The sequence below is a fragment of the Artemia franciscana genome, unplaced genomic scaffold, assembly GCF_032884065.1.
Source record: "Artemia franciscana unplaced genomic scaffold, ASM3288406v1 PGA_scaffold_302, whole genome shotgun sequence".
NCBI lineage: Eukaryota > Metazoa > Arthropoda > Branchiopoda > Anostraca > Artemiidae > Artemia > Artemia franciscana.
This window is the reverse complement of record NW_027062663.1, coordinates 192,973-212,710: the sequence shown is the minus strand read 5'-3', so window position 1 is coordinate 212,710 and position 19,738 is coordinate 192,973. Positions and strand designations below refer to the sequence as shown.

At 34.8% G+C, this 19,738-nt stretch overlaps 1 long non-coding RNA gene across 1 annotated transcript; it reads left to right on the top strand.

Annotated features, from left to right (window-relative positions):
- Positions 1-12,708: 12,708 nt before the first annotated feature.
- Positions 12,709-19,674, top strand: LOC136041613 (uncharacterized). The gene is made up of 3 exons (XR_010621067.1): positions 12,709-12,934; positions 15,747-15,922; positions 19,572-19,674. It is a non-coding gene; the product is annotated as an uncharacterized LOC136041613 (long non-coding RNA).
- Positions 19,675-19,738: the final 64 nt, after the last annotated feature.

Here is a 19,738-nt window from a genome sequence, read left to right as displayed (position 1 = left end):
TTAAGCAACAAGCAGAGGCTAACCTCAAGAGAACAATAACTAATGCTAAATATAATTATTGGAATAATTTTGCAAATAATCTTTCCAGAGAAACATCTGAGCCAAGAATACATAGACTTATAGGCAAAATATGTGGGAAAAAACATCCCCCAACCCTCTTATGTATGAACTAATACATAAGAATTCCCACTATGATAATGACATTGATAAGACACAATTATTTGCCTCCCTTTTCTCAAAAAAGCTAACATCAAAAAACGAAAATATCATCATCCAAATCATGACAAATCCTATTTACCAGCCCCGACCAGGTTCAGAGTATATAAGCCATCCCTTCTCAATACATGAATTGAATAATGCAATACTGCATATCAAGGCCAATGCTACAAGTAGCTATGATAATATACACCCTATATGGATAAAGAATCTTACCCCTTTGTACAAACAGGAGCTCCTTAATTGCTATTACCATGCATGGGCTACATCCACATTCCCTAAATAACTGGAAATGTTCATCTCTCATACCAATTTTAAAGAAAAACAAACCTAAACATGACCCTGGGTCATATAGACCCATAATGATTACCCCAGTGCTGGTAAAATTAATGGAGAATATGATTTACCATCGGCTGCTGTGGTTTGTTGAGAAGAATAATCTGATACCACCTACTCAAAATGGCTTCAGGAAACACCACTCATCAACAGATGCTTTCATAGCGTTAACAAATGTAATAAATGAATCCCTATCAAAAAATAATGTCTTAACTGATACATTCCTAGATTTTGAAGGAGCATATGATAATGTTGACCACCAGATTCTCTTAGTTAAACTTACAAACCTTGGACTACCCCCCAAACTTGTAACCTTCATAAAATCCTTCATAGAAAACCGAAGTTTCATTGTTTGTGTAGGTTCAGCCTCTTCACCCAAAACTTCAATAACCAAAGGCTTTCCAAAGGGTGCCGTCCTGAGCTGCCTCCTATTTTCACTATTTCTGTGGGACATGAACTTCCCACATATCAATCTACAGTACGCCGACGATCTGGTATTATGGGCAACTGGCAATACCTTCGAGATTGCGCATTCAAAGTTGCAAAATGCACTTTTCCAATTTGAAAATTTCTCCCAAAAGTCTATTTTACCTACTGCACCCACAAAGTCAAAAATTATCCAATTCCACCATAAGCGAAATCATTATAATGCAAGGCTAACATTAAACGGAATACTTACCCCAGAGGACAATCAAATTAATTATCTAGGGCTCATACTTGACCAAAAACTAAACTTCCACCTCCACATCACTAACACAATAAAAAAGTGCTATAGAAAAATAAGAATAATTAAAAGGTTACTAGCCTACCTTGGGGCTGTAATGAGAAAACACTACTCCAATTTTATAAATCATATATAAGACCCCATATTGACTATGGCCTCATAGTTTATGGTGCTTGTGCTAAGACCTGCATGGTCTTAGCACCGCACTTTGTGGGTGCAATCGAAACGACGCAAAATAATACAATTCGTCTTATATTTGGTCTTAGGAAACCAACAAAAACTAAGTTTCTGCTTTCTGAGAGTGGACTGTCACCAATAAAAGAAAGAAGAAGATCTATACTAATTAATTACCTTACAAAAATTGAAGCCAATGATTCTCATACCCTGCATAACCGGTTAAGAAATCCATCTGTGTTTAGAGGAGTTGCAAATGAATATGCAAATATCCAGAAGAAGTTCCCAGTGCCAGTAAAATCTATTGCACCCACATTCCCCCAAACCCCCCCTTGGAGTTGGTCAACTCCCGTAATAAAGACTGGCTTCTCAAAGTGGACCAAAGAACTTACCCCCATTTCTTTTATTCAGAAAAAATTTGCCGAGCTAAATATTGTTGCTTGTAAAAATTATTTCCAAATTATTGTAGATGGGTCCTAAATGAATGAGAAAGTGGCAAGCGGAGCATTCTTTCCGACCCATAATATCGCTTTAGGAGAGATATTACACGAAAGTGGAAAGTGGCAAGCGTAGCATTTATATTCAGCTTTACCAATCCATTATATGCAGCACTAACTGGCCTGTATTCAGGATAACACAATAAAGATAGAAAGAATTTTACCTTCTGCTTTAACCTATCTTTTCTCAATGGAAATCATCCCAGGTCCCCATTTATGAGAAGATTAGGTGTTGTTCTCTACAGTCCACAAATCTGTTTAAAATGCCAGAACTGAAATCTCCATTGGTTTAGCTCAGTCTTTCCTCCAGATCTCAGCACCATAGTGAATGATTGACATCAGTTTAAATTTGAACACCTGTTTTAGTGTCTTTAGGCTATTAGCTTCCTTGAAATCATTTTCATACACAGTAGTGTTAACATGGCTGTTCTGCCTTTTGCAAATTTTGTATAGTATTTTTTTTCCAGGGGCCATTAGTCTTAAAAATGAAAATCCAAATAACTTTCTTCTTGTACTCTTCAGATCTCTTTCTCTTTAAAATAAAAATTATGAAACTCTTCATTCATACTTTCTTGTTTACTAAAAACCACAATTTCCATTAATAATGCCAATCCTTCATTCTAGTGCTGAGATATGGAGGACAGACCTGGCTAAAAAAGTGTTAGGGAAAAGGCCAGTCCCCTAATGTATCCTTTCAAGACAAAATAAATCCTAGAAGGATATAAAATGATTACAAAGCCTCTTGTATTCAGAAAAAAACATCATTTTTTTTTATCTTAGTCCCTTGGATTTTTAAGGTGGTATTTGGGAAACAGGGTTAGATTGAGCAGCAATTGTATGCCTCATGATGTTTGTTGTCCTCCAGGTGTTTACCAGTGGGGATGACAGAAGGTTACACTTGGACAATGCCTAGAAAAAGACGCAGCACTCAAGAACATTCCTTAATGAGCTTTCGTAAAAAATGTTGGAGAGGCATTGTTGCCATTTTTGATTGAGTTGAGTTGCCAGCTGGTGATCCCTCATGAAACCCACTTTTGGGACCCCCTTTTCCAGAATTCTCAGTATGAGCTTGCCCCCTTCTCGATTCTGTTCTTCTCATTCTACACTGGCTGTGCATGATGTTCAATAAAAGTGGAATAAAGACAAAGAAGAAATATTTGTATATTTTTTTGAGTACTGGACATCCTTGTCAATATATCTGATTAGTTTCTCTGGTGAAAATTACCTTTGTTTTGTTAATTATCTTTATATTTTCTTTCTTTGTATTTATCCATTTTGTTGAATGTTAAAATTGGGCTCTACACAAAATATAGTTATTAATATGATTCAACAATCCAAGGTGAAAGAAAACTAGGGCATGTTCTTGGAATTCAGGAAATCAAATGGGATGGTTCTTAAGTCTGGGTTTGTTGTGAAATGTATGCTGTATAAAAAAGTCTGAAGTCTGAATAATAGATTGACCAAATGTATATCTTAGATCTGGTAAAAATAAAGCTATGCATTCTTATTTGACCTTGGATCATTCAGACTTAGGGTACAACTCTGAGAGCATGAGAAATGAGAGTCACCTCCAAAATATTGCTTGTAAAGCTGATATTGTACCCCCTCCCCTCCCTCCCCCACCAAAAAAGAATAATTAGGGAGTTCTGGAAATTAGTAAACATTTTCCTTTTGGTCTGTTTAAATTCTGACAGGCCAGGATAAGGCTCAATTCAGGCCCTTGCAGAAAGATCCTTTTTTTATGGGAGGGGAGGGGGTCCTGTTAGTTGAGCAAAAACAAATGAACTACTGTATATATAAAACTATTGCTATGTGCTATTGAGGGAGTTTCAAGGTCCTTGCATACATCTGTCTCAACCCCTGTTGAGAAAAAGGTAAACAGGTACTCATACAAAGAGACCTGCTAATGATCTTGCCAAATTATTGAAGTCATATATCACTTGTATCATCAAAAATTGAAAAAGTATTAAAACGCATAAAAGAGCAAAATAGACTTATCACTGTAAATCTTCACTTCAAAGAATAAAATGGATTTCTTCAAAAATTAAAACTATTAATTTTCAAAGTGTAATCTAGGCACCATTGATCTATTTGTTCAAATGAAATAGAACAAACTAGAAGAATTTAGATATGAAACTTTGTTTCAACATACATATTTCTTTTGTGTGACTTGATTGTTCTTGGTTTTCAATTATAATAGTTTTACTTAATAATTAATTTAAAAATTGATTTGTTTTAGTTTGTTTTAATATAAAAAACAGAATTACATCTAGGATTTAATCAATTTTAAAATAAAATTGCTTTCTTTCATTTTTCTTTTGTTTTCAAATTTTCTCAACTGTATTTCATTGAAAACACTATGTATTTTGAACAGGTTAATTGTAATAGGGCCATATCTAGAGTTCTTCAGAAAAGGGGCATAATTTTGGGGCTGGATGTTTACAAAAGACCTTACAAAAATGCATCAAAATTTATCGATGTGTATTTTGTAGCTTTTTATAAGTAGAATTGAACATTTGGGCAAGGGAGGTGGCCAAAGTCTGGTAACATGATACATCCTGAATGCTTTGTTTTGGATGTTTTGTTTGAGGGGAGTTGCAAAAAGACCTTACAAAATGCATTGAAATTTGTTTATTTGCATTTTTATCTTTTTTTGTGAGTAGAATTTAAACTTTGGGCAATGGGGGATGGGGTCTGTGAGCTGAAAACTGGTAAACCCTTCACTCCAGATACATTCTTTAGTTTTTATTTGACAAAACATTCATACCTTATTATTTTGTATTGTGCTTTTGCTTTTATATTGCTTCAAGTATATATTTATTAATTGCTTTCAGTAATGCATGAATGACACTTGTGGTATAACTAGGGTACAAGCAGGACAACATAACAGTTCAAATATCTAGTAATTTCTGTTCTTTTTGAGTTTGAGTTGAATATCAGCTCTATTGTTGTTTCATGATAAGGTCATTATTGGTTTCTTTTTTTTTTGTAAGTCTAATATATTTTTCTTTTAACTTTAATATATGTTTTTTTTAACTGTAATTGGGATACAAAGGGGATGACTTCCCAGCTCATATATCTAGTAATTTTTGTTTGTTTTGAGTTTGAGTTGAATACGAGTTTTATTTTTGGGTTGTTTTGAATTTTCGTTAAGTCTGATATCTGTTTCTTTCAACTTTTAATCCATTCTTTGTTATAACTTCTATTAGTTTTTTTTTCTCTGCTCAAGACAATGTCTCGTTCTTTGTTAAAAAAAACTTGTTTGTTTATATATTTAAAGACTAAATTAGACAGACACTTGCTCTTTGCTGTGGTGCGATCTTCTTTATTACTTGAAAAGGGCTGTAAAACTGAAACTTTTATTTGAATTACTCCTATCAATATTTTTTTTATGTAAGATGAGTGGGTTTTTGTGTATATTAATGGTGATAATGGTAAGTGATTCATAGTATTGGCAAAAACAGGGGGGATTTGTCTCCTCCTGTACATTTTTGCCCATCTAGGTTTCGAAAAATACTTTTTTATGCCACTTGGTATTAAGTGACATATAGCAATCACAAATTCTGTCGGTCTGTCTGTTGGTCTGTCTGTAGGTCTGCCCTGGTTTTGCCACTTTAATTACTTCCAGGTAAGCTAGGACGATAAAATTTCGCAGGCATATCAGGAACCAGACAGGATTAAATTATAAATTGTCTTTTTCGAGATTTGATCATCTGGGGGGGAGTGGAGGCCGGTTAATTCTGTAAATTAAAAAAATGAGGTATTTTTAACTTACAAAGCAGTGATCGGATCTTAATGAAATTTGATGTTTAGAAGGATATCATGTCTCAGAGCCCTTATTTTAAATCAGAATTGAATCTGGTGACATTGGGGGGCGTTGGGGGACCTAAAATCTTGGAAAAGGCTTAGAGTGGAAGGATTGGGATGAAACTTGATGGGGAAAATGATCATAAGTCCTAGATACGTGATTGACATAACCAGAACGAATCCGATCTCTTTGGGGGAGTATGGAGGGGGGGTTAATTCTGAAAAATTAGAAAAATGAGGTATTTTTAACTTACGAAGGAGTGATTAGATCTTAATGAAATTTGATGTTTGGAAGGATATAATGTCTCAGAGCTCTTATTTTAAATCCCGACCGGATCCAGTGAAGGGGAAGTTTGGGGGGTGGAATCTAAAATCTTGGAAAATGCTTAGAGTAGAGGGATCAGGATCTATTTGCAAGTTTAGTGATTGAAATGACTTTGTTCTGCAAGCAAACCAACACATTAGGAGTGGTCTTATAAGACCCCGTCCTGGTACAGGACCCCATGTGAAGACCGACACGGATATCTCCTTCTTCATGTATGCTCCTCAATTCAATGGCAAACCTCTCGTAGTTTACAGTCTGGTTACCTGGAAGCAGGTCAACTACTTCAGTTCTATCTGCAAATCCTCCTCTTAGGTACTCTGGAAAACATGCATTCGATAAGCTTTGCTTTACTTTAATTATTTTGCTTTAATTTCAACTTCAATTTAATTTTTTTTCAATTTAAATTTTTATTTAGTTTTAACTTTGCTTGCTTGAATTTTTACTTACTTTACTCACTTTATTTGCCTTGCTTTACTTTAAAGCTTTGCTTTAATTACCCAGAATTGTATTTGTCAATAATAATAATAATAATAATTTATTTATAACCCACAAAGTACATTAAACTATGTAGTAAACACACAAAAAAAGAAAAAACAAGGCAAAAAACATAACCACATAAATAACATGGCAGCAAAACAACTTACACCATAAGTAAATTACCTCAATTCAAAATATGGTCATAGAGGGTCAAAAACACCAATCATTTTCCGAGTTTTAAGAGATATATCTTTAGATAAATGTTTCAGTCGCGAGGGCGCATCAACGATGTCAAATTTAGAAACGACTGTATGATTCTGATACCACCAAGGCAGACACAGCAAATACTTGCAATACTTAAAATATCCTGAGCGTATTTTCTTTGTATTCTTCTTGCGAAGGAGGAAAGCAAAACCAGAAAGATAAAAAAACAGCAGGGGCACAAAAACTAGAATAAAGACGGCATAGTCCTTTTCGGTTATACCGACCACGATTTGGTGAAATTTTCGCGTATCCAACCCGCATACTTTTGAGCACGCTGGACGTAATAGCAGAGCAAGTAGACCAAAGTGACGTGGAAAAAAAGGGACCCAACGATTTAATACTTGCTGAACATGGTATAATTGAAGAACCCAAGCAAAGAGGTAATGCTGGTGGAGGACTCCCAAAACACAAAAACTCAAATTTGGAGGCATTAACTGAAAGGCCTACTGTGGATAGTACGGCTGAAAGCCGATAAAAGTTGGTAATTAGACTATGTTTTGTCCGGCTAAGAAACAGAACATCATCAGCATATGCAACGTGACTAATACCTAAATAACCATTGTAAAAAATTGACGGTTGAAGAGGTTGGAGACAAGAAGCTAAAACACATTTAAATATCTCGGGGATGACACGGCACCTTGCCTAACGCCTTTTTTAACAGGAATATACTCCCCTACAGTACCATTCCACTTCACCCTAACTGAAGAATTAGCATACCAATACTTAAGCACGGAAACAATAGAAAGGTTAACACCTGAGGCTGCTAGAGAAAACAAAGCATTTGAATGAATTTCCTTGTCTAAAGCACTAGATATGCAACAGCTTGTTTCATTAGCCGACCCACAATATGGTGAGCTTGAACGCAGCCCATACCTTTTCTAAAACCAAGCTGGAAGGGTGTAAAATTGCACTTGGAGTTAATGGCCGGTAGCAGTACATATTCAAATAGCTTACTAATAAAACAAGACACAGTGATAGAACGGTAATTAGAGCAATGTACCCTCCTTTTTTCTGTTACAACGGTTGTTGGAACCTGCTTCCGAAACTTTGTAAGCAACCCTATGAGTATTCTCAATGATAACCTTTTCCCCATTCATTACTTATAAAATAAACCGCTAATTTTCCTTTTTTTTTCATTGGTACTTGTGATACCAAAGACTTATGTTCGTTTGATTCTTTCGTTTACTCCCCTTTGTTTATATGTTCTCTTTTAAACCTTTCCAACGCTAGTTTCATCTCACTCTTTTTTAGTTCTGTTTTAGTTCTTACCTTTTTAACTTTCTTCCATTTTAAAGCTTAAGTTTTCTTTTCTTTCTTTTTTTTACTAATGAATGGCTTTGGCTTTCTGATTTTGTTGTTTATGACATTGTTTAGCCAGTTTTTTAGTTGTACTTTTTTTTTATTGTTTTATGACTCCTAAATGCGAATTCGGTCCTTCGGAGCTTGTGAAAGACGTTTTTTGAAATTAAATATCTTATCTTTTTTTATTTTTTTTTCAGTTAGTTAGTTAGTTAAGTCTGACATTTATATCATTAATCTTAATGAATGTTGTCATTATTGCTTGTTTGAGTTGTCTGTGCCTTTTTCTAGAATTACTTACATGATAAGGTAATCACAAATTTTACCTTCAAAAAACGAACATGTATATTAAAGTCAGACTTAAAGAAGAAACTTGAATTCGTTACTGAAAGTTAGGAAAACCTCTACTTTGTCATAATTTGAGCTAACAGATATCACAATTTTTGGATTTAAGCTTTTCTGAGACGCTAGCCCTGAATTTGGAAAAATACAGTGATTAGAAAATTTTGAAAATCTTGCAGAATTTGTTTTTTTTTTCTTTTAATAATTCATGAGAAACTGTTATTGAAATGACGGGCCTTCTGTTGACAAGATTCAATACACACGTCTTGTAAGATATTTTACCGTGACATTTATGAAGATTCATGTCTTGCAAGACATTTTCTTGTAGCGGCTGCAATATCTTTTACGCTTAACTTCAGTATAATTTCATAATTTCATGTAGATATCAAGATTTTAGAACGTGTTCAACTTGAGTATTAAGTGTTGAAAAAGCTTCAAATAAGATTAGTACTAGTATAGTCTAAATTTTATAGTGCTTTGTCGTCAACACGGGCTGCAAAGTTCAGTTCACAAACAATCTTGCTTTGTGTTTTGACAGAGTGAAAATTAAAGGTGAACGGTAAACATTTAAGGCCAGACTTGTGTGTAGTATGTTGTTTTTTCCCTCTTTCGTTCTGATGAGTTTGAAGGTTTGCATTTGGCATATCTCGGTTGCAAATCAGCTTAAGGAAAAAAAAGTACAAGAGATTGCTTCAGAGTAGTTTTGCAGCAAAGTTTATAAAAATGAATTAGTTGTTAGTTGTATTTGTTCCTCTGGTTGGCTTTAGCATCAAATCTCATCCCTCTTTTAGATATTTGATAGTCGTCATGTTGGTACAGCACAGGGAATGTTTGAAGCCATGTGTACCCACCTACAATACGCCACAAATGGTAGAATTCTACGGTAAGATTTTCTCCCTTTTATAAGTGTTTCTTCTCAAATTTATTATGGCATTGTCGTCTGGTTAACTGTACTTTCGGAGGCTCTATCGAATTTTAAAGCTAGTTCAGCTGAGTCGTGTGTCTGAAAATATAATATGTGAAGATCTGCTATTGAATTTCACCATTGGAAATTGAACGTTTTTACAATATGATTGTAATTTGAAATAACTGTTTAGACAGTTTAGGACATTGATTAAGACATGACTAAGGAACAAGAGGGAAACTTTTCGTGTGAGACATAGAGGTTTTTCTATTGGAAAAAAAAACCTGAATCCCTTAAGCTTCCAACTTGTGTACATGGGAAACAAGTAAAATTTACTCTTTTTTCGTCGCGATACCTGGGCATGACGGTGCCTGATATTTCACTTGTCTCTTACTAAACGAATCTCACAACAAGATTTTATCCTTCTGCTGCATGCTCGTTTACAGGATTCAGCAAACAATATAAAGTTTTGTCCAGATGTAACGTCAAACACGACCAAAATGGTTGTTATTTTTTCTTTTCACTCGGGTTGTAACGAGACCAGTTGTAAGGCAACGTTTCGTAGGTTGCTATCGTGTGAAAATTGGAGTGTATTTTTAGGTTTGTCTTTGTAGTGGTTGCTTTTGAGTAGCCAAAAGTCTTGACTACTTTGACTTGGCTAAGGAGAGACTGCTTGGGAACTGTGGAATTATTCATGCGCATCACGTATCCAAAGTAACTCCATCGTCACCTTCATTTTTTCTTAATGAGAAATGACTGACCTGTTATATTCCTTGCGTCCCAGTTCATTATCTTGTGATTCCAGGGGACGCTAAGCAGTCGACGGGGGCACTCGTTTTCAACACTAGATTCTTCTCTCTTACTTTTGGTTGAGACGATATATTTCTGACGCGTAGAGTTGAGGAGGGGCAGAACACCTCTATCAACATGAGAAGCTTAAGCCGTTGGGATTAAGTGCTTGATCTCCAAAGTCTGTTTTAGCGTTCTGACGGCACTGCTAGCCTGTGTATTTCTGGTGATAGCTTATTTGGATATAGATCCCTTTTTCTCAATGTGTACCAACACCCCAAACAGGGCTGTGAGTATCTGTAAAGATCGTTTTCATACTCTACTCTCGAAAATAGTCTGTATGAGTAGGGAGAATTGAAACTTTCGTTTTTTTTTTCACAGAATACACAAGAACACATTGTGTATCTTCTTGAGATTTTGTAAAGCAGAAGATGAATAGGAAATTGTATGTTTATAATTTAGGAGTGACAGTTCGTAACCTTACCAGAAGGGCTCTAAATTTGAAACGAGAAGGATTCTAATTTTATGATTTACAAGACTAAAATAGTGTACTTTAGGACCACTATTTTAAGACATTTCTGAGGATTTCAGCCTGAATCGGGGAATATAGGTTGTGGGTAAATTCAGGCTCTTGATCCTAGTTTTTTTTTCTACTCTAGATTTTTAAAAACACCTTTTTTGGTACCCCCCCTAAAAAATGGAATAAAAAAAATTGATTTTACTTCTTACATTTTGAAAATATATTGCCCCCCTCCCTATTTTTTCGTGAAATAGTACAACTGGTCTCATCTTACTTTTAAGAATGTGTATTTAGGCAAACATTCCGTGGATTTCCATGTATTGAAAAGACCTGATTTATTTTTTGCATTCTTGTTCGTTGCCTTTTGTGTCTGATGCCAAGTAATGAAACTTGTGAAACAGAAAATATCAGAAAAAAACACGGATGAAAAAATAAATGTAAAACAATACTAAGTTCAATAAAGCGGAATCAAAATAGCGGCAGAAAAAAGCAAACATGAAATAAAGGGATGAATTAAAAACTGTTAAAGGTTGAAACTAAAAAAGTCAACGAATCAAGAACTGAAAAATGAGTCTCCCTGTCACTACAATAGTGAGGAGGTGTAATTGTATTGTCTTTATTTTTGTTGTTTCTGTTTTTGGAAGGATTTTTTGGAAGGACTGTTGCAGGATTTTGGCATTATTACTTGCCTTTCATGTTTTATTGTTCTCTTATTAAATTTCTGCTAAATAGTTTTTAACCATGGCTTTTACTCTTTAAGATCAGCAATAACAGTGTTTCCACCCTGTCAAAAAGGAAGATGTGACTTTCTTGTGTGGAATTCTACTATCATTGGATATGCCTGCTATAAACAACCTGACGCTACCCTTCTATGAGGTCATTTTAACTTGTAGCTGACCCAGGTCTGTAAAATTTACGTAAAAAAAAAAAAAAATCATAAAAACAAAGTGACACATGTTTTGTCCCTTTCAATTTGATTTTTGCTGCTGATATTTTTTCTTTTTCTGTATTTTTAGTGTTTATAATGGATTCAGCTACTAGTATGCAGTGTGAAGCAGCTAATTATGGAAAGAAAAGCAAGTTACGAGCCTGAACAGTCAAACGAATGTTGCCACTGCTCTGACATTAATACATTGTTAGTTTATTATAGCAGTTATAATTATTGAATTATTAACTGCCAGATATCAACAGTAAAAAAAAGATTTGTAGTAGTTTCTTCAATGCTGTTGAGTGGAATACGATTCTCTAGCAGAAGTTGGTAACTTCAGCTCGTCAGATTAAAACAAAAATATTAAAAATATTTTATAATATCATTTTTGTATCTCTAAATTCACTGCAAACTAATTTTTGTGTCTTGCTACCAGGGAAGATTAAAACTCTAAAAACAAAAATAAAACCATGACGTAAAAGCTGTCTTTGAGTAGTTATGAAATCTCATAAGCGGCCAAACTTTTTTGTTTTAAGTGAACTTGCTATTAATTATTTAATTAGGAACAAAGGTGTTAATTGGTAAAGTATGCTAATTATTAACAGTTTTTAACACAAGTTGAAATGTAGGAAAAGTTGAGAATGAGGCAAGTTCTTTAGCGTAAGATTGTCCCAGCTGATGTTGAATCTGGTTTTTGATTCTAGTTTAACATTGTAGCATATTGTCGTGTAACAGTATCTTGTCAACTACTGTGTGCGTACGGTGCTTTGATTAAAAAGACTAAACACATGCAATCTACTAAGCTGACTGTAGATTAGCAGTGCTTGCCGACTATAATTATTATTGGATTTTGTTTTGTTGGGGGGGGGGTGGTGGTGGAGATATAGGCTAGAAAAGTATTAATAAGCACTGTCAATTCACTGATAACATCATAAATGCCAATTTAGAAAGAAAATACTGCTAAACAAAGGTGTAGAATCGAAGTTTTTTAGTATTGTTATATATTGAACTATTCCTTTGCTTCTTGGCAATCCCGTTCGTTTGCAACTCTATACAAGTCACTTTTTTGCAACCTAGAGCTTTTCTCTCTGTAAATTCATCTATTTTATCAAGTTTTCGGGACAAAGTAGGTGCTTTGTCATATTTTGCTTTATTAATTATTTAGTCTTAATAATTTTTTTTTGATTTTTAGGCTGCTCAAAAGCTTGGTTGGGCTGGAAAAGGGACGAGACAAGATATATTGCCCCTCATAGTTCAGGCTGGTGATGGAGAAGCGCATTTTTTCGATATTCCGGAAGATTTGGTTCTTCAAGTGCCGCTTCGTCACCCCAAGTAAATAAAAAGATCGTTATGCTCTTGGCCTTTTAACCTTCATAAGATTTAAACTGGACGAAAAGAAGTGGGAAACGAGGCGAAACTTAATTTTTAGCAATTTTACATAGCTGTAATAGTACTGCTACAAGCCAATAGTCCTATTATGGCTTGAATTTAAAAGCCTTACAGGGATACAGATCTTTCCAGTAATTAGTTTGTAATAATATTGTCGCTAGAGTTCAGTATTCGACATTTTATTTCGGATTAGTTGTATCCAATTTTATCACACAGTTCGGTGTAACGAACTGTAAGTAAGGAACGACCCGGCTCAATAGTAACTGAAACTCTAAAAAAGGGATTTTGATACCAATAGATACATAAAAAGAATCAGATTTTTATGTTGATTTTCAATGTATAAGTTTCATCTAGTTTAGTCCTACTCACGAAAAGTTACGAGCCTGAGAAGATTTGATTTATTTACGAAAAAAAGAGGATATACCTCCTAAAAGTCATATAATCTTAATGAAAATCACACTATAAGATTCAGCGTATCAGACAACCCTATTATAGAGATTTCAAGCTTTCATCTGCAAAAACGTGGATTTTTTTTTACATCAATTAAAAAAATGAGTTTTTTTAACTGAAAGTAAGGTACAACATTAAAACTTAAAACGACCCGAAGTTATTACCTATAGAGGGAGGTTTTGCTCCCTCGTCAATGCCTTGCTCCTTGCGCTAAAGTTTCCTTAGTACTTTCAAAAGAGCAATTTATTCTAATTAAACGGCCTTTGTGATTCAAGGGTTATTCTTAAGGAATTGGAACAACATTCGAACTCTAGCGTAAAGAGTGGGGTATTGACGAGAGGGCGAACCACTTCATATACGTAATTATTTCTGTACCTTTTAGGTTTTCATATTGCTCCTTACTTTCAGTAGAAAAAAACTTGTTTTTTTCTTATTTAATTAGTTCGAAATCAAATTGATCCAGGATAATTAAGACTTGACTAATCGAATCTAATTTTAGTACGTGCGAAATTGAGTCCTATTTTAGTGTGGTTGGTTCAGTTCTAATTGTGCCCAAAGGAGCAATAGTTTTAAGTAGTATGAAGTATGACGGTACTAGACCCTTAAGGTCCAAACCGGCGGTGCTGATCTCTGTTTCGTGGCATTTCAGCCAGGAATTGCAATGGGGAGTTGGGGACACCCTTCCTGCTTTCCTTCCCTAGATTTCTTGAGATACCCGTTTAGAGCTGGGTCGATTCAAGGAGAACTTTTAATATTTTGAATTTAAAATAATTGTTTAACAAATAAAAATAACGAATAAAATAAATAAAAATAATAATAGAAAAAAAACAATGCCCCCAATCTATTCTGTGTGAATAAAATAAATGGTACGCACTACTGCCCAAATCTTTTTAACTGAAAGGTAATATAACTGGAAGTATCAAATTTTATTTTTATGGAATAATTTAGCAAATGAAATGAAGAAGATGCTTCATTTTAAAGGAAAATTGAAAGAAAATTTCTTAAATTAGTATGTATTTTAGTTTTATTTCTTTTGGAGGAGATTGGATTCTATTTAAATTCTGTTTTAATTTCTAGTTGGTTTTATGAGTGTAATCCTACAGTATATACATGGTATGTGGTTGCTGCCCCCGTTGCATTATTATTATTTTATATTTTTTCTTTTTTTTTTCTTTCTTTCTTTCTTATTATAGTGAACTTAAATGACGTAGGGTATTCACCCCACGTCAAACGTTTGGTTTTGGGTTTATCATATCTATTTTTGGTCTAAATTGTTGTTAAAATTATATAAATATATCAATATATAAAAAATGACTATCTTAACCTTGAGTCTAACTATGTTTCTAACTATGAAAAAAATACAATAAAAAAACAATAGGGCTTAACAAAATTTCTTTCTGTTACTAGGAGGCGCGGAGGTTTTTTACTGATGTTTACAAAGTATTTTAAACTCCTTCACTTTTTGGATTTTGTAGATTTTCATAGATTAGTCAACTTGACGTTTTAGTTTATTTATATTCAATTTGAATATAAAAACAGAACTTTAACACTTCTATGGGAGACATGCCCAGAATCTTTTGGAAAACCGTTACAACGAAGAGAGGTGCTTAAATGTTTGATAAGCCAGATGGTAATGGTCATGTGACAGTTGAAGAGCACACATGATAAAATCTTTCCACCCTGCAAGTTCTAGTAGAATAATTTCTCTCCGTGCTTTTGATCTACAGAAGTCTTTAGCCCTTGTTTTTAATTGGCTAGGTCTACCGCTAGATCTTCTAGATTCATCATTGTTAACGTATTTTATCTCTTGTATTTTATTGTGTTTTAACTTTCAGAATTTCTTTCTGCTTCGTAAATCAAAGAAAAGTATGCCATGAAATATCTTATTGTGATAATCAATAACAAACAACACAAGTTTATTTTGGTTCGGCTGTTGATTTCTCATAACTTTAACTCTAGATTTTTTTTAAATTTATATATTATTAAGATTCGAATGACTTTTTTCTGAAGTTCTTTTTTTTTAGGTGGTAAATTTATTCAACTTTAAGGTTTCCCAATTTGAGATACCCTGAGTAATTTATTAGAGATTTTTTTTTTCAATATATTTTGCTTATTTGTTAAAATTTATGATTACATTGAAGAAATGTAATAAAGAATTCTATTGTTATTTTGCGATGCATTGTGTACGGCCAGTTTTGATGATTTTGTTTCACTTTACGCTTTCGAATTTTAAAGCTCAAGAAAATGTATTAATTTGAATATTTGTTCGTTCATGGCATTCTTTTCAATGATCTCTTTATTTCAGATATAAACAAATTTACCGATCTTGGCTACAAGTGGTTTGTCCTCCCGGGAGTGTCAGGCTTGAAATTAGACTGTGATGATTTAGAATTCAGTGCGATACCCTTCAGTGGCTGGTAATCGGATTCAGAAATAGGATCACGTGATCTAGGAGATAAACATAGATTTAATCTCGCACCTGTAAGTAAATCAAATATTTTGTGTTTGAAATTCGATTTATCGCTTCCTGGGGGATTCAAGTGACCAAATTAATATTTTTTAAACACTTTGATATTCGATAACATTTTTTTTTTATCCTCTCCCTCCCTGTACGGCAATCTGCAACCACAAGATTATAAGCCTCTCTACCCGCCGAGTTCTGCGTTCTTCTTACTTTGTCTCTTTGGACGTAATACCTTATATTAGATTTTTTTTAAGACCACACTGCCTTTCTATGACGAACAAATGAAAGTTCAAATAGGGACAAGTCTTTTTATTAGACAGTGAAAACAAATATAATAAATCGGGATATTTTGATCTCCTACGTCAATGGTCGACCACCAGTTGTCGTATAAAATCAAGTATATAACTTTAAATTCAATAACATTTCTTTTGCAATTGGAAGAAAAAGAAATTTGCGGCACCTTCATTAGAAATTCAACTTGCACATTGGCAATTTTAAAGAAGAAAATTTATTACTCAAGACTGAATGAACCCTGTTAATGAACTCTCTCTGACAAATCTAGTGAAGCTCCCGAAAACTGTTTCTGATCCAAAAGTATTTATTTTGTTCTGTATAAGTACGTCTGTTTTAATTTTTAATGCCTTAGTTTTTCTGCTGAATGTCGACCACTGGCACATGTGGTCGAAATATCCAGATTTGTATGGCACTTGGTATTAACCAAGTGACATATAGCAATCGCCAATTCTGTCGGTCTGTCTATCTGTCTGTCTGTCTGTTGGTCTGTCTGTCGGTCTGTCGGTCCCGGTTTTGCTACTTTAGGCACTTCCAGGTAAGCTAGGACGATGAAATTTGGCAAGCGTATCAGGGACCCAGATACAGCCCCAGATACATGATGGATCCAGATAAGTCCCAGATACATGATTGACATAATCAGAACTGATTCGTTCTCTTTGGGGTAGTTTTTTTTTTTTGGGGGGGGGAGTAATTCTTAAAAATTAGAAAAATGAGGTATTTTCAACTTACGAACGGGTGATCGGATCTCAATGCAATTTGATGTTTAGAAGGATATCGTGTCTTAGAGCTCTTATTTTAAATCCTGACCGGATCTGGTGATGGGGGCGGGGAGTTGGGAGGGGGAACCTAAAACTTGGAAAACACTTAGAGTGGAGGGATCGGGATGAAACATGGTGGGAAAATTAAACACAAGTCCTAGATAGATGATTGACATAAATGGAACAGATCCGCTCTCTTTGGGATAGTTTGGGGGGGGGGGGGTATTTCTGAAAAATTGAAAATTGAGGTATTTTTAACTAACGAACGGGTGATCGGATCTCAATGAAATATGATATTTAGTAGGATATCGTGGCTCAGAGCTCTTATTTTAAACCCGACCGGATCTGGTGACATTGGGGGAGGGGAGTTGGGAGGGGGAAACCTAAAACTTGGAAAACACTTAGAGTGGAGGGATCGGGATGAAACTTGGTGGGGAAAAAAACACGAGTCCTAGATACTTGATTGACATAACCAGAATGGATCCGCTCTCTTTGGGGTAGTTGGGGGAGGGGGTTAATTCTGAAAAATTAGAAAAAAGGAGGTATTTTTAACTTACGAACGGGTGATTGGATCTCCATGAAACTTGATATTAGAAGGATATCGTTTCTCAAAGCTCTTATTTTAAATTCTGACCGGATCTGGTGACATTGGGGGAAGTTTGGGGTGGGGAAACCTAAAATGATGGAAAGCGCTTAGATTGGAGGGATTGGGATGAAACTTGGTTGGAAAAATCAGCAGAAGTCTTGCATACGTGATTTACATAATTGGAACGGATCCGCTCAATTGCAGGGGGGGGGGGAGGTAATTCTGAAAAATAAGAAAAAATGACGTATTTTTAACTTACGAAGGAGTGATCGGATCTTCATGAAACTTCATATTTAGAAGGAACTCGTAACTCAGATCTCTCATTTTAAATCTCAACCGGATCCAGCGTAATTGGAGGGGGGGAGGGTAGTTGAGGGGAACCAGAAATCTTAGAAAATACTTAAGAGGTGAGATCAGGATGAAACTGGATGGGAAGAATCAAAACCTGTCTAAGATACGTGACTGACTTAACTGGACCGGATCTGCTCTCTTTGGTGGAGTTTGCGGGGGGGGGGGGTAATTTTGAAAATTGAGGCATTTGTAACTTACGAAAAGGTGACCAGATCTTAATCAAATTTGATATTTAGAAGGATCTTGCGCTTTAAAACTGTAATTTTAAATACCGATCAGATCCTGTGACATTCGGGGGATTTGGAGAGGGAAACCGAAATTCTTGGAAAATGTGAAAATTGGGGTATTTTTATTTTACGAACAGGTGATCAGATCGTAATGAAATTTGATATTTAGAAGGAATTCATGTCTCAGAGCTCTTATTTCAAATCCCGACCGGATCTTTTGACATTGGGGGGAGTTGGAGGGGGAAATCTTGGAAAAACACTTGGAGTGTAGGAATCTGGATGAAGCTTGGTGGATGGAATAAATAAATGTCCTTGATACGTGATTGACTGAACCATACTGGATTCGCTTTTTTTGGGCGAGTTGAGGGGAGGGGTTCAGTGATTTGGTGAGTTTGGTGCTTCTGGACGTGCTAAAACGATGAAAATTGGTAGGTGTGTCAGGGAGCTTCACAATTTGACTTGATAAAGTCGTTTTCCGAGATTCGACCATCTGGAGGGCAAAAGGGAGAGGAAAAATTAGAAAAAATTAGGTATTTATAACTTACGAGTGGGTGATCGGATCTTAATGAATTTTGATATTTAGAAGGACTTTGTGACTCAGAGCTCTTATTTTAAATCTTGACCGGCATTAAGCCTCTTATTTTCCTTTTTAAATCAATCTATTGAATTATAGAATTTTTTCTAGAGCTCATACCATATGATCTCTTGGCTCTTAGCTCTTCTTGCCTCGTCACAAGTGCCATATGAGCTCTTAGCTCTTGTTTATATCTGTTTTCACTGTCTTATAAAAGGACTTATTCCCATTTCAACTTATATTTGTTCGTTAGTTTGTAATGCAACTCGGGTTTTCTTACGGATAATAATAAACTGATTTCTTAGTATAAAATCTGATCTCTTGGGTAGTAAAATTCTGCTACTCAAGATCAGGACTATTTTACATCCCTATCTTTGTGAATCATATTCTTTATATTAGTATGTTACTTTTTACGTTTTATTCTTTGATTTTACATATTGGTAGCCATATCGGTAGCCATTTGATTGGTTACCGAAACAGTCTCATTGTGTCAACAAATGTTAGAAAAGAAAACAAAAAACAATGACTTTTTGTTAAGTAAGCTTAATTGGCGGTGTAAGGTAGTAAAAAAACAACAAATATATTTGTATAAGCAAAAAAAAAAAAAACATGAAAAGTAAGAGTCATATTTTAGGTTTCTCTTGGCCGAAATAACCACTAAAACAGTTCTGCACAAAAGTATTATTTTCCCCCCTATTTTCTGTTTGCATATATTGTCGTTTCATGGTAAAGGCTGTTATTGTTCTGTTAGAAGGGACAGTGGTCTTTGGAACGAGTTCATTGTATCTATGTGGAATCTAGATAGGATTAGTCTTATAGAATCTAGATAGTAAATTTTATTTCTTGTGGTTTGCTGATAGTTTTTGCAATATCTAGGTGATGGCTGGCATCATGGGCCTGAACACAGAAACAAACGAGAGTAATTGGCGAGACTTGGCCGTCAGTGAGCTGGTTGTGGATGTAGCGCACAGTTTTCGGGTAAGTTTCTCTGCTTTTCTCTTGGTAATTCTCTATGATGATTTATGCTTTTTAGTCAATTCACT